Consider the following 16567-nt stretch of genomic DNA (forward strand, 5'->3'; position numbering starts at 1 on the left):
GTCAAGGGCCGTGTGTATGCAGAAGGAGGGATGGAGATTAAGACAATTTTTGGATTCTTTGGTAACGGGATTTTTTTTATTTTTCTCCCCTTCTTGTGCATTCCCTTTCTCCGTACAGAAAGGGGCAGCAGGAACATTGCGATAGCCGGAAAATGCTCACTGCCAATTCACAACCATGTGACTGAACTCCATGCAGCCAGTGCATGGAAACATGGTATTTAGCTCAGCTGTCCAGAAGACAAGGGAAATACTTTTAGTTTCAGCCGTTCTGAATTCTCCTAAAAGGACACTGCCATGGGACTTCCATATAGCTGCCGACTCTTAACAGCCCTGTTACAGCTATGTTTCTCTACACACAAGCTTGTTGCTCGTGGTGACTGCTGGGCTTTAACGAGGTTCTCCTCTCTTTAATAATTTACCAGCATATTAACCTCTGTAAATCACAAAACTGTAAGGATTTTGATCTCGGTTGCTCATGTGTGTTTCCTTCGTCCCCAAGAAGGGGCAATATGCTCTGAGAAATCTATCAGTACAGTGCTGTATCTGTTCAGAGCTCTGAAACTACAGTAGAAAACCATACGTGATGGGAAATATTGTAGCATCTTGGTCCTTGAGGTTGCTTCTCTTCCCAGCTGTGTCCCGTGGTCCTGGCTGACAAGGGATATCGGTGCCAGAAGAGGGAGGAGGAGGTCTCACTAGTTGAGATCCGGGAACAAAAAATTAGCTTTGATGATCTTCCAATTTAGATGGAAGTAAAGAGTGTGTGTGTGTGTGTGTGTGTGTGTGTGTGTGTGGCTTTTTTTTTTGTTTTTTGTTTTTAAATAACAGGCCTCCCATATATTTGGGAACAGAGGCAGAGATAGATAGGCCTGGTGAAGTACACACTGGAGATCAATTTAGGCCATGTTTTGCAATGGTCTCTATAGTGTTGGACCCATGTGCCCCTGCTCAGCTCATTGCAGGATCAAGTGTAAATTATGCTCCCCATGCCCCCCTTGCTTGGGTGAAATGGCCCAAGAGTGAGACCTTTATAACTCTCTGGCATTCATTAATGTTACATTTCCTGAGCGAATAAGTCTGTCAGGTTTCCATCAGTTACTACTATGTCTATATATAGCTTTCCTTTATAAAAATAAAAGCTTATGGTACTTGAGCAGTGTTCTATTCCATGACCCCTGGCTTCATATGAAAAGGTACATAGGAAAAACTGCCAGAGGAGCGGGGAGCCATGCATGCAGGCACTAGGGACAAGTCATTCATGTGTGTAACTCTTCATGCAAATGGCTCTCTAAGAAATAAAAGCAGTTGAAATTACAATATTAATTTTTAGATTAGGTGGGAAGTCTGTTTCACTGCAGCTAAATAATTTCTTACCATCACTTTATGCTAAATGTGGAGCCTTGCACAGAATTTTTACTCACTAAAAGTATTTCTTGCTGTCATCTCTGGCTAGGAGATCAAATAAACAAAGCCTGTGACTGAGAGATAATGAAGCTTCAGTATTTCTGGTTTTGTTTATCTGATCTTATAGAAGAAAGGTACTCACAGCATTGCTATGAATAACTATGTGAAATGCATCAAATTATGAAAATATTTGTTTCTGAATGTAAAGTTACACACGCTACTCTAAAGCAAATGTAATGCTATTTTAATATTTCTCTAGCATCTTTAGGCAAGGAACTCAGTGTTTCCAGACTTAGGAACTGATCTTACCAGCTTGTCCATGCAGGCAGAGCCTATAGGGCTCTGCATGAGCAAGATTCCTGCCTGCGCAGAGCAGACCTCAGGAGTGGGGCTCAAGCACCTTAGGCAGTCCCACAATGCCCCTGTGAGGCAGGTAAAGTAGCTCGATGGTTAAAGAGAGGCACAGATTGTCGCTTGCCAAAGGCCAGACAAGGAGACGGTGGTAGAACTGAAGAGAGTGCTTGAGAGTCCTGCTCCCAGTGCTGTGCTTTAACCAAATGGCTCTGGAGGTATAATCACCCTAAGGCCGAGGGAGGCTCTCAAGGGCTGGAACATTGGGCCATGTCTGCATTTCTAAAACATTTTTCTCCTAAGGTCTGACTCAAAGATGCAACTAGCTGATGACTAGTCTGTAATCCTGTATGTAACTAGTGAGTGCTCTAACTGCAAGTCCTAACAGACAGGGCAGCACAAATAGCTTCCCCACCCTAATGGGCAAAGATGTGATGGAGACTGAACTTCCCCCTCATCTCTCCAGCATACAGAGCAGACTGGGGCACATGAGGAAGCTCTAGTGAATGTATTTCAGGGCTAAATAGAAGGCTTCAAGTTCCACTTCCCTGCATGTGGCACCTTTCCAAAGCAATCAGTAGATCTTATTTTTTAAAGATGATGATGTGCCGAGGAGTTTTGAAAATAGAGCTTGGCCCTTTTGATTCTGCGGTGTCTGAAAAAGGCTTGACAGGGTTTTGTTTAGGGTCGGGACTTCATTTGGTTTTTACTTTCAGGCAATGTCTAAACTATGCACTGGGGATACGATTCCCCTGCTCATGTACACGTATGCAAGCTGTCCTTGAACTAGTATGGGTATAAATAGTGACGCCGCAGCAGTGCGGGTAGCCGAAGGGGAACCATGGCTGAGCCAAACGGGTCTGTACTAGGCACAGCTCAGCTGTGCCTCCTTGCTACCACAGCTACGCTGCTGTTTATACTTGTGCTTGCTCCATGAGAGCTGGTGTCAGTGTGAATACATGAGCAGGGGCACAACATCCCTACCTCATAATGTAGACATAAGCCTCAGAAATATTGGGACTCTCAAAGCTGCTCTTCCCTTGTTTTGCTAGTGGACCTCTTGGGGAGGGGTGTGGGTGTGAGTGAGTGCATCTGTTCCGTGAGTTCTTGCACTTGAGAGGGGTGGGGCTGCTCAATCTGTGACATGTTTCCTCCAGAATGTATGTTAGTCATTGAAGTAAAGCAGGCATGAACAGAAACTAGCAAACCAGTGCGTTAAGCAGCCTGACTAACAATCCCTTGCCCCCTCAGCTGTTGTGGTGTGCATTTATCGAAATGCATCCGGTGAAGTGAGCTGTAGCTCACGAAAGCTTATGCTCAAATAAATGTTAGTCTCTACGGTGCCACAAGTACTCCTGTTCTTATTTCACTGTCATTCATTCATGACATTCAGGACTGATGAAACCTGAATTTCTAACACAAAAAACCCCCATGGGGCATGGGGGGAGACAACTGCCTGTCCAGACTTCTTTAGCCCCCAGAAGAAAGCATAAGCAAGGGATACAAACCCAATTTCCCACCCTTTGTGCAGGTCCCCTTTAAAGTAGGCTGTGTCTTGACAGTAAATGTAAATGCTGGGTGTGTCTTGCTAGCATTTGCCCAGCAGGGGGAGATGTACTAGAAGAGAGCAATGCATAGCAAGAGCAAAATAACATGCTGCTGCTAAATGCTAGCAGAGAAAAGTGATTGTTAGGGCCAAAGATGACAGGCAATGAATGGAACAAAAGTGAGCAGTGAGGTTAGGAAGTGATGCGTAGTTAGTCAGGGGAATAATCCCAAATGCACAAGGACAGGGCAGTTTCTCTCTCCTGTTGGACTATAATAGAGGACAAATGGCCCTAGACTGTATAAATGTCTAATGATCTGAATTAAATGATAAATTTAACTTCTGTAGCCTAGCTCATAACAAATTCATCCCTTTATATGTGTGTTTCTCTCTGTACACAGGCTGAAAAATTAGCAGTGCTATGAAGATGGTACTATTAGCTATTTTAAAACAAAGCCCTTAGAAACTCAGTCCTTAAACTAGCCCAGATTTGCCAGTGAAACAAAGAACTGAATGAAGTGTCTGGGGAAGTCTTGTAACAATGCCACTTAATACAAGGTACTTAAACTAACACAACAATATAAGGGATTGGATGCTGATTCAGCTGCATAAGGAAAATGGAAATTATACTGGCATGGTTACAGAGCTAACTGCCCCCTTGGCCCTGCTCCCCACATGCTCTACTCACCCCAGTATTTCTCATCAGTTGGGGCAGCCGTGAGGGGCTTGTCCCCCTGCAGAACAGGCCTTAGCCAAGCAATGCCTTTTGTAAATGAGGGGTCCCCAACTTTTGCTACGTGTGAAATCTCAAACCTTCCCCTGAGTTGAGTTCCATTCTCTGCCCCTCCCCTGAGTGGGGTCAGGATCCCCTCTGGCAACACCCCAGCTCCCCCAGTGAGGGGTGGCAGTGGACTAGCCCTTTGACTGCCTGGGCTTGCACCCCGCATGGAGGCTGTGGGGCCCCTTTGTTCCATATCTGCTGAGTAGAGGTGAGCCTGCTTCTTCTCCCATCTGACTCAAGGACGTTTCTATTGGGGATCTGGCTGTATTTTACTCACGGGGTGCAGCAGGATAGGTGCACAGATCTCTAAAGTATGAATTCAGTCACATGTGCATTTAACCTCCCCTTTGGGGCTATATCCTCATGATTAGCCTGCTGCATTGGAGGGCCAACATCCCAGCCCTCCTCTGGCCTGAATATCAATATGCTCACCTGCCAGGGCTCCATGCCAGTGTCTGAGCCCTGGGCAGTTGGCCTATTGGTGTCCTGATCCCTGGCAGCTAGAACACCTCAGATCTCTGGTCTGTTTCCTGCCACCTCAGTCCAGTGTTGGTCCTTGGTTCCTTTCCTGAGTGTCAGAATACATTGGATTAACTGATGTGGTCAGCTCTTGAGAATTGAGCTGCCTGTCAGCATAACTCCGCCTGCTGACTTTTCTTGAGTTGCTTGTAACTCATCCTTCATGTCCATCTTTTCCCTATTTTCTTCCTGGAAAAGAATATAGGGCTGTTTTTCTCTTTTCTTTTCTTCTGCAGTATTTGCTTTTACAGCTCTTGACACTTCACCACTGTCCCCATCTCACTGTTGCCTCCGAATATATCCCAGTTACGACACTAACTACACCTCTGGCCACTCCTGGTCCCTTGAAACAGCCCCCCCCCCCCCCCACACACACACCCACGCAAGGTCTTGGGCCTTTAGCCATCTGGAATCACACAATTCTCTCACGCTCAGAACGGCCTCTGGGTTGCAGTATATCAACAGAGATTATCTCAGCAGGTCTGACTTTGGTTCAGACCCTGCAGTTTTGTTCCCTCTAGAGCTAGGATGATAGTATCCAGATACCAAACAGCCCCCTTGGAGCAAAGTATTTATTTAGAACAAAAGCGTTTCAGAGAAAACAGACCTTAAAAATGATCAACCAGGCTATATGCATGACTGCCTTTCCCTAAGGCTTATCCTTCCCTGGATCTAGGAGCCAATGCTTTCCAACTCCTCCAGAGTCTCTCCCTGGGCAGCACCCAATTGACCTCATTTGTCCCAAGGAAGGTTTTTTAACGGTTTCCTTTTCTTTTGATGTCCAGTCTCCCAGTGTGGCAAAACAACTGTCACTTTGGCCTGGAGTCTGAAAGTAGGCCATTGTCATTGATGTGTATACTGGGGTGTTCTCATCTGGGGAGCCGTTTCATTGCCTTCCTGTTTGTTCTTCCCAGACCATCTATTAAACGAGATCAATGCATTTATACAGGCAAGTCTTACTACCCACTATACAATAACTTCACTGACCAGGTCACCTGCAGTGTTCATCAAATTATTACATCTCAGTATGCTTAGATTATTACGTGGCAGCTTCTCATCCATCTCATATACCCACCTTTGCTTATGGGATCAGATTCAGTTAAAACTTCCTTGTCTCTCTAATTATAAATTGTTCAATTACAAAATAAACACTGCAGTGGTATTCATCATTGTACCTACTGGACAGCACATGCATACATAGTTGCATACAATACACACAGTAAACCAGCTTATTTCTGGCTTTGGTAAAAGACTTGCCAAAGAAGAGTACATAAGATGCTATCAATCATTTTAGAAATTTCATTATAAAGGGTTGGTGTATTCTAGATGGTTGTATCTTGGTGAACAAGCAGATATTATTCAAATTAGGTTTGTATTATCACTACCATAATGACTCTTAACTCTGGATGTGCGTGATGGGCTAAATCTTCCAGTGCTTCATTGGGAGTTTTGACTATAAATGGACTGCAGGATTTGGGGACATAAGTCATACCTAGGGCACGGCCTAGGAAATAGCTGGGAACAAAATGGTAAAACGTGTCACATGATGTGACACTTGCATCTGAAATCAAAAGCATTTCACAGCTTCTCATGTGCAAAATGATCCTTAGGGTAGTTTCTCACGAAAAAAGACACTGTTTTAATCCTCCTTCATTTTAATGTCTGCTTAAGGAGTGATTTATCCATGGCAGGGTTTACCTAAAGCCTCCATTGTTAATGCTAAATCTCTCCCTTCATTATAACCGCTAATAAATATTTGATGGTGAAATTCACAAATTAGGTGACTGGGGCACAATAGATAACTTAGTTATTTCTCACCCTTGGGGGCAGAAATGTCAGATTGATGGAACCTATCCTGAACAGATGGCTGCTTGTCTCAGCTCAATTTGTGAGGGAGGGAATATAACCCACCATCCAGTATTATCAGGCTTTCCATCCATTCATCTGATGTTATTTGCATTTTATTTTTCTTTTCTCAAAGGAGATGGAGGACCAGGATTTCATGATTTAACATGCAAGACCTGCTGCCCTGAGCCCTGCACATGCAGTGGTTGGACAGTTGGTGTTGCCGGTCAGGTCCTGAATCACAAAGAAGGAAAGAGGTAGGTTTTACAGGTTATGACACATTTCTCTCCTCTTGGGCTGAGAGTCTCTAAGCAAAGGGAGAGGAGTAACCTTCACCGATGAACCAGTGTGTTGAGTGGCTGTCACTGTGGAACTGTTGGGAAGCCATCAATAGAGGTTGCTATGCTACCACCACTAGTAAGAGTCAGAGGAGGAAGGGTGTGCAAATAAAAGGACAATAATAGTAAGTGTTGATATCAACAAGGAGCTGGGATAAGCACCTGCCTCAGCCTGGTGCATAAAATCAAAAGCCCTTAGAGACCATCAGAAAACTTGGGGCCAAATGTAAATTTCATGGTTGGTTTTTTTTGTTTTTGTTTTTAAAAAGTGTTAACACATTCTTTTAAATTTAAGAAGAGAATCTTATGATTGGACTTATGGTTTTGCTATTCCCCTGTAACCAAGTATTGCAGCATTGTGCTAGTGCAGGAGAACCAGAAAGCAAAACTGAGTCTCTATGCACCATCCAACTTGAAGGTTGATTAAAAAGTCAAGCAAGTATTTAAAACTGTTTTGGTTGTTAACTAAAAGTAGTGCTGGTAACATAAGAATTTTAAAAATATCTTAATGGGTATATATCACATTGGCAAGAGAGAGAATTTGAGTTGCTAACTGACGAAGTCCTGTTCTTTTAGAGCGAACCTTAGCTTTTCTCATGAGTTCAATGTGTAATTTGTGTTTTACTTGCCTGACTTATCAGGCAACTATCACTGCAGTAATAACTTTCTTCACATGTTTAAAGACATGATTGTTTGTCTTAACATATTAACAGCACAGGGTTTCCTCTTTCTAGATGTATGGTAAATCTTAGTTACTTTTCCATCTAGTTTTAATCCTGTACGTTCATTTCCCTAGGCTCCAGAAGCCATCCCTTGTTTGAAAGACTAGAGAGGTGGTTGAGGCAACATGTTAATAACAACAAATTTCAAATTTATGATCTGACATGCATGCCTCGAACACCTGAAGCCTGATTTTTCTCATTGTCCTGCACCTTGGATCATCAGTTATATCGTGCAAAATGGGTGTGAAATGTACCAAAGTTAGCATGGTATTGTTTGTAAGTGATGTAGGGCAATTCAGAACCAGGCCCTCAAACTCTCTAGTTAATTGGAGCAAATGACAATTCCCTTGTCTGCCTGGGGAAATTTACCAGGATTACTACTAGTTTAATTATACCTGTATACATCCTTATGTGGACAGCTCAGAATATCAGTGACCTTTTCTTCTGTATAAGAAAAATCGATGAAGGGCCACTGTTCTTCTGGATAAGTGTGTCCATGTGGGAAGTAATTGTATTGGTATAGTAATGCTGGTAAATTTCCCCACGTAGACCAGCCCCTTTGTACAAGGAATGCAGAATTAGGCTTTAGACCTACAGAGAAAATAATCTGAGGCCATACAAGAAAGGTGCGTTTGTTTAACTAGATTGACTTAAAAATCGGTCCTGTTAGCACATTCAGCTGTGTTATTTGGAGACACTGGCCTGTCTGGAAGTAGGGATCAGCAAAATTCTAATTCGTGTAAATAAAACCTGCTTTGCAGCTAGATTTTTCTCCCCTAGGAGGATTCGGAGTTGTCTCCCTGTAAGCCTTCTAGTTTTAGGGTTTACATAAACTAAATCAAAGTAAGGTAAGGATTAAACTGATTTAAGCGTATCTGCATTGGGGGTTAGCACCAACAAGACTGATTTTTAAACTGATTTAGTTACTCCAGATGAGGCCTAAACCCACATGTAAGTGAGGAATTATTTTGGCTGGTGTTTTATGGTGGTCTCTCTCCCTGCTCCCCATTATAGTTAAATCAGACCAGTTTCAGTCGGGGGGCTTGAACAGAAGATCTCTCATGTCAGCAGGGCTCATATCCTGTCTGCTATGGAACTGCAGAGGCTGTACCATTTGGATCCCCCATCCTAAATTCTGCCATGGAAGTGGCCTTTTTACAGCAGATTGAAAATATCATCCTGAGGTCAGCTTTTGTCAAGGAACAAAGCAGAAATTTAAATGGATTCAGTTCTCAGCCCATCCTAATTATGCAGATGCACACAGAAAATAGAAGTACCCTCTCTGCTTCAGGAATTGGCTGGCAATCAAAATGTTACCCTGGGGGAAGAAAACAGAATTGAAATGTCTTCTTCAGACATAATGCTCTTACTTTAATGAGCAAGGGGGAAAAAAATCCCACCTAGCCACTTGCTGTTTTCATCCTGTCTTTACCGCAAGTGGAGGCAGAGGCACTTCTCTCCGCTTGAGCTCTTTGCTGTCTCGATTGTGGGTATAACATACACAGATTGCTCTGCCTGGAAATACTTCATCTCTCCCCCCCACCCTTCTTCTTCCCCCCACTTCTCTTGCTTTTTTGTGATGTCACGTTATAAAATGATCATGATTCATTTTGTGGTTGCCATGGTGATGCTTGCTATGCTGGTGTTCAGATCCACCACATTTGCAGCAGTCATTCACTGGGATGAGTCAGAGAATGTGGGTTGGAGGCCAAAGCCTGTGTCGGTGAGCAGCTGGGTGAAGCGCACGGACAGTGGCTGTGTTTGCTTCTGCAGGGAGTCATTTGAGCACCAGGTGATTTAAGGAGACTGCAAAGGTTCAGGAAGAAAAGGCCAAAAGTGCATTTACCTCCAGTAAGTTAATAGTATAGGTAAAATACCCTGCTACAGCGCTTTTCACCCAAGAGTCTTAAAGCACTCAGCTGTATATCTCCATGTGAGATGGGGAGTATTACCCACTTTTCGCAGATGGCAAAACAGGGCCAGGGAAGGTTGGGATGTGCCCCAGGTCTCTCAGATGGTCTGTGGCATAGCTGAAAGTAGAATACTGGTCTTGTGACTCCCAGTGCTGTCCTTCAGCCACAAGGCTACAGCTTGCGGTATCCCTGCTGCAAGAAAGAACAGGAAGCGGGAGAAGTGTGGTGCATGGAGAAATCTGTCGGTCAGGCCTTGATCCTTCATGGAAAGCCAGGCAGGTGGAAGACCTGTGAAGTCAGTCAGCCTCTGCAGGAGTGCTGGCCTCTGGCTGCCTGGTTCTCAATGCAGGATGAGGTGGTGACTTTGTACCTGATTTGCCTTCAAATCTTGACTTTTCGTCTCTAATCTTTCCCTGCCCTGTAGTTAAAATGAATAAATCAAAGGGGGGGGGATGGGAAGGGGCTATTCTGACTTGCTCAAAAGAAAAACTGTTCTTGTTTTTAAACTGTGGCTTAACCTTATACTCATGAAAGTGCAGGAGCTAATAACACGGGTTAGGGGAAGGCTTATCAGGAGTAGACGCTGTTACAGAATGTGGGGGAGTCAGGGCCCTGCAGCCCTCACTTCCTCCGATTCACCATCACTCCTGTCAGTCAATAAAACAGAAGGTTTATTAGATGACAGGAACACAGTCCAAAACAGATCTTGTAGATACAGAGAACAGGACCCCTCAGTCAGGTCCATATTGGGGGTGGGTAGGGAGCCAGGAGCCCAGACCTGGGTTCTGGGCCTCCCTCTGTTTCCCCAGCCAGCTCCAAACTGAAACCCCTGCAGCAGTATCCCCCAGCTACCCCCCCCCCCCCGGCGGCTCCTCCTCCAGTCTTTGTCCAGTTTCCTGGGCAGAAGGTGTCACCTGGCCCCAACCGTCTCCTGGGCTTAGGTTATGTGCTCAAGTATCATCTCTCAAGTGAAGTCACACCTTTGTATCCCACCATCATCTAGTATTAATGCAGACAGTAAACTAGTAAAACTCCCATGCAACATTACCAGGTTAATGCTCCCTATTCCATCACAGATGCCATTCTGTCTTCCTTCAGTATACATGAGCACCATCACTTTGCTGTGTAAAAGAGACTCTAAAACAAAATGGCCGGGGGGGGAGGGGAGGGGAGAAAAGAAAAGAAAAGCACAAGCAGGATCCAGCCACCAAGACTAAACATGTAGAGACAGTGATAAATGAAGAAGTAGGCTAAAAAAAGAACTCAGATTATTCCATATTTGGCCTCATTAGACAAATGTGCAGTGACCAAAAGACATTCAAATAAGCACTGAATGCATATCTGAAATGAACCTGAGGATATTGACTTGTTCTCTGTTTGGCACAGACCTGCCATTGTATAGTGCCATAAACACTTAGAGATGCAGTGGGTGAGGTAATAACTTCAGTTGGTAAAAGAGAGAAGCTATGGAGCTACACAGAGCTCTTCTTTAGGTCTCCTATATGTTTAAAGTACTTTATAAATGGTTGGTGATGAAAACCCAGGTGCAGTGAACCCAGAAGCTTTGCAGATATTTTTGGTTCCAAAACAAGTTACTTACCCAGAATGGAGGGGTCACAACTGACAATCAGGGCCAGACCTTGTTGTCCCAGTGCAGGCACAATTCTCAATCATTTTGATGGCAGTTTTGCCTGTATAAACCTCAGACTGTGCCATCTTGTTTATAACTGAGCAAAACTCATGCTATTTTTTTTACTGTGAAGTCTCCCCCAGTGAGGAGAATCCATCTATTCCATTGCACTTCAGTGGGGGTTAAAGTTATAAGCACCTCAGTAGTCTTCAAACATTGGCATCACTGTTTAAGGAGTGTTACAAATGCATCTTTTTATGGGCCTTTCCCTCAACCTCTTTATATATAATCTGGCTGTTTAAAGATGGGGAATGGCAGAACCATTGAGTTAAAAGATTTAGCTTCAGAATTGTATTTGTTCCTGGAGGTGTTCAGATCTGCAATATAATGTTTTTAAATACGGAGCAATATCTAAGTGTCCTATAACTAAGAAGGCTCTTGTACTACTCTGGACATAGACTTATCAGCCTTAGCTTGTCCTAGTCACTCAATGACTAATGTTGCAAATTAACATTTTCCTGTGGCAATAGATGTAACAGCGAAGGGCTCAGCCAGCAGCAAGCTGTCTATTGCAGTAAATGAATCTGCAAGCACCTAATAAAGGATGAAAATTCTGCCTTAGTGAATTAATGTGGTGGAGAGATGGCTTCAGAGTTGTCTTTGGTCTCCTATGAGGCAGTGTAACAGATGCAGCGTGGTTCCAGTAGGACATGTAAACTTCCTTACGTCATGCTTCCACTGAGTCTGCACTTCGTGTTGGAAGGATCTACCTCTAGGGGTTCATTCTCTGAGACTCCTTCAGTCCTTTTAGCTCAGATTGCCCATAAGGAAGAGTCAGCGCTTCTTTTGTGATGACAACATTCATCGAGTGGAAGCTGAGCTGACCCCATCAAACTCAATTCACCCAGCAAGCCATCAAACATCTGTCATATGGTTACTGCTAATCACTACTTGCCGGGGCTGAATTCAGACCCATCAAGTTAAGATGTAAGTTAAGGTTCTATCCAGTTACCCATCCCGGGAGCCAAGCCTGCCCTTCAGAGGAAAATATGTTGTTCGGTATTATATAACATGATCTGAAACATTGCAGCTCATCTTAGAGATCCTGCAGCAGCTAGGGCAGCTGCTGCCAAATACAGTAGTGTTTTTCATTAGGGTGTTCTCCCTTTTTATGTACTACCAAAAGATTTATTATATTAATAAATGGCCCCAGAGCAAGAGAAGGCTCAAATTCATTCTGAGGTCCTTGCTTATCTTTATAAACCACTTGAGCTAAACTCGCACACATTATGAAATCTATTGTTCCCCTGGAGTGAGCTCTAGTCTTATGCTCATGCTCCAGGGCCATTTGTTATCTACTATCTTATTCTCTGCTTAGGGAGTAATGCTATAGTGTAGAAATGGAACCCCATTCTTAGAAATACTGTATTGCATACATATCCCAGGCCATTATGGAAACTGATTACAAATGTAACAAATGTCTTGGTCAAATAAATCATCCATGTATCTTAGAGCATGTGCTTTCCCAAGATATGCCTGGAAAATTCTGTCTTCATTCATCCCACAGTAAGACTGGAACGTAGTGACCCCAGTTTTGTTCCCACGCTAACACCCACTTCTGTACAGAATTCTCCAGTGAATGCAAAATGTTTAAGTGAAAATAAATGTGGTACAAGCTTTAGAAAGATGTTGGTAGGAGACCACTCTTTCTAGATTAAGAAGAAGCAGAAAGCATACAGGGAGTGGAAGATGGGAGGGATCAGCAAGGAAAGCTACCTAATTGAGGTCAGAACATGTAGGGATAAAGTGAGACAGGCTAAAAGTCGAGTAGAGTTGGACCTTGCAAAGGGAATTAAAACCAATAGTAAAAGGTTCTATAGCCATATAAATAAGAAGAAAACTAAGAAAGAAGAAGTGGGGCCGCTTAACACTGAGGATGGAGTGGAGGTTAAAGATAATCTAGGCATGGCCCAATATCTAAACAAATACTTTGCCTCAGTCTTTAATAAGGCTAAAGAGGATCTTGGGGATAATGGTAGCATGACAAATGGGAAGGAGGATATAGAGGTAGATATTACCATATCTGAGGTAGAAGCAAAACTGAAACAGCTTAATGGGACTAAATCGGGGGGCCCAGATAATCTTCATCCAAGAATACTAAAGTAATTGGCACCTGAAATTGCAAGCCCATTAGCAAAAATTTTTAATGAATCTGTAAACTCAGGAGTAGTACCGAATGATTGGAGAATTGCTAATATAGTTCTTATTTTTAAGAAAGGAAAAAAAAGTGATCCGGGTAACTACAGGCCAGTTAGCTTGACATCTGTAGTATGCAAGGTCCTGGAAAAAATTTTGAAGGAGAAATTAGTTACGGACATTGAAGTCAATGGTGAATGGGACAAAATACAACATGGTTTTACAAAAGGTAGATCGTGCCAAACCAACCTAATCTCCTTTTTTGAAAAAGTAACAGATTTTTTAGATAAAGGAAATGCAGTGGATCTAATTTACCTAGATTTCAGTAAGGCATTTGATACTGTGCCACATGGGGAATTATTATTTAAATTGGAGAAGATGGGGATCAATATGAACATCAAAAGGTGGATAAGGAATTGGTTAAAGGGGAGACTGCAACGGGTCCTACTGAAAGGCGAACTGTCAGGTTGGAGGGAGGTTACCAGTGGAGTTCCTCAGGGATCGGTTTTGGGACCAATCTTATTTAATCTTTTTATTACTGACCTTGGCACAAAAAGTGGGAATGTGCTAATAAAGTTTGCAGATGATACAAAGCTGGGAGGTATTGCCAATTCGGAGAAGGATCGGGATATTATACAGGAGGATCTGGATTACCTTGTAAACTGGAGTAATAGTAATAGATGAAATTTAATAGTGAGAAGTGTAAGGTTATGCATTTAGGGATTAATAACAAGAATTTTAGCTATAAGTTGGGGACGCATCAATTAGAAGTAACGGAAGAGGAGAAGGACCTTGGAGTATTGGTTGATCATAGGATGACTGAGCTGCCAATGTGATATGGCTGTGAAAAAAGCTAATGCGGTTTTGGGATGCATCAGGAGAGGCATTTCCAGTAGGGATAAGGAGGTTTTAGTACTGTTATACAAGGCACTGGTGAGACCTCACCTAGAATACTGTGTGCAGTTCTGGTCTCCCATGTTTAAAAAGGATGAATTCAAACTGGAGCAGGTACAGAGAAGGGCTACTAGGATGATCCGAGGAATGGAAAACTTGTCTTATGAAAGGAGACTTAAGGAGCTTGGCTTGTTTAGCCTAACTAAAAGAAGGTTGAGGGGAGATATGATTGCTCTCTATAAATATATCAGAGGGATAAATACAGGAGAGGGAGAAGAATTATTTCAGCTCAGCACCAATGTGGACACAAGAACAAATGGGTATAAACTGGCCACCAGGAAGTTTAGACTTGAAATCAGACGAAGGTTTTTAACCATCAGAGGAGTGAAGTTTTGGAATAACCTTCCAAGGGAAGCAGTGGGGGCAAAAGATCTCTCTGGTTTTAAGATTCTACTCGATAAGTTTATGGAGGAGATGGTATGATGGGATAATGGGATTTTGGTAAGTAATTGATCTTTAAATATTCAGGGTAAATAGGCCAAATCCCCTGAGATGGGATATTAGATGGATGGGATCTGAGTTACTATAGAAAATTCTTTCCTGGGTATCTGGCTGGTGAATCTTGCCCATATGCTCAGGGTTTAGCTGATTGCCATATTTGGGGTTGGGAAGGAATTTTCCTCCAGGGCAGATTGGAGAGGCCCTGGAGGTTTTTCGCCTTCCTCTGTAGCATGGGGCATGGTTGACTTGAGGGAGGCTTCTCTGCTCCTTGAAGTCTTTGAACCATGATTTAAGGACTTCAATAGCTCAGACATGGGTGAGGTTTTTCATAGGAGTGGGTGGGTGAGATTCTGTGGCCTGCGCTGTGCAGGAGGTCGGACTAGATGATCAGAATGGTCCCTTCTGACCTTCGTATCTATGAATCTAAAGGTAATATTTTAGTGCAGTTTAGACCATTGTTGCTGAGAATACCAGGTATAAACATCTGATGCATGAGAGGGGTATGTGTTGTTTAACTGGAACTGAAATGTGCCAATGTCCTGAGACTTTTATACCTCTGTCCATGAAAGAGGTACTCCTAAATTGGCATGAAGATGCTGCTGTGTATATCAAAACATGCCAATTGTTATAATATGCCACCCAGATTGGAATGGACCTGAGCATGTGGGGGTTTAGCACTTCAGTGAGATTTTTCTTATTCATTTTTCTGCCCTTCCATTAATCATTGCATTCCAATAATATTTAAATAGTATAAAAGTTGGGAATAGTCATTTACAATATGGTGAAATTTTACTTTTCAAGGTATCTTTCAGGAAACAAGTGCTCTACAAGAAAACTATTTTTGTTTTTAAATATTGTGACAGGGCAGGGCCAGATGGCTACAGGAGAGTAATAGAAGGCAGATATATTAGCCCCAGGTAAAGTAGGTCCCTTTTTCCTTGGGTAAGGTAACAAGGAAGGTTCCTGATTGTTCTGGAACCTTCCGAGACAATTAAGACAGACAGGCTGATTGGCTGCAGGTGTTCTAATCAAGAAGCTGCTAGAATCAATTAAGGTAGGTTATCAGGGCACCTGGGTTTAAAAAGGAGCTCACTTCAGTTTGTGGGGCATGTGTAAGGAGCTGGGAGCAAGAGGCGCTAGGAGCTGAGAGAACGTGGACTGTTGGAGGACTGAGGAGTACAAGCATTATCAGACAGCAGGAGGAAGGCTCTATGATGAGGATAAAGAAGATGTTGGGAGGAGGCCATGGGGAAGTAGCCCAGGGAGTTGTAGCTGTCGCACAGCTGTTCCAGGAGGCTGTCTAGACAGCTGCATTCCACAGGGCCCTGGGCTGGAACCTGGAGTAGAGGGAGGGCCTGGGTTCCCCCCAAACCTCCCAACTCCTGGCCAGACACAGGATGAGTTGACCTGGACTGTGGGTTCACGAAAACGGCCAAACTGAGGGCTGCCGTGAAGCTCCAAGGCAAGCAAATCTGCCAATAAGCACAAGACCCACCAAGGTAGAGGAGGAACTTTGTCACAATATACAGTAAATGTAAAACAAATGAATAATTCCCACCAAAAAGCAGTTTGAAGTAGGTGGGATTTGTTTTCCCCATCTGAGAATTGTGTGTTTGATTTAATGTTTTTGATTAGATTGTGGCAACACCCAAAAAACTTTCCAAATGCCCTGTATCTCTGGGGCGGGACTGGAAAAACAAGAACAAAAGGCAAAGATAGGATGCTAAAAAATCTCTTATGGAAATCCAAACTAGTTTGTAAGTACTGTTGCACCATCATATCCCTGAAAAACATGATGTAACTCTGCAACTATAAGAAACACATGAACTGACTGTATGCAAGGTATTTTTATTTAATACTGTCCTATTTTAATTAAAAAAATTAAAACTCATGGACTTCACTAAAGCTCTAATTATTAAGTACTATC

General features: G+C 43.1%; 1 long non-coding RNA gene across 1 annotated transcript; it reads left to right on the forward strand.

Moving 5' to 3' along the window:
* The first annotated feature begins 802 nt into the window (after positions 1-802).
* LOC122456924 lies at positions 803-12578 on the forward strand. Its single transcript, XR_006276100.1, has 2 exons — positions 803-6703; positions 7581-12578. It is a non-coding gene; the product is annotated as an uncharacterized LOC122456924 (long non-coding RNA).
* Positions 12579-16567: the final 3989 nt, after the last annotated feature.

The sequence above is a fragment of the Dermochelys coriacea genome, chromosome 16 (assembly GCF_009764565.3).
Source record: "Dermochelys coriacea isolate rDerCor1 chromosome 16, rDerCor1.pri.v4, whole genome shotgun sequence".
Classification (NCBI taxonomy): Eukaryota; Metazoa; Chordata; order Testudines; family Dermochelyidae; genus Dermochelys; species Dermochelys coriacea.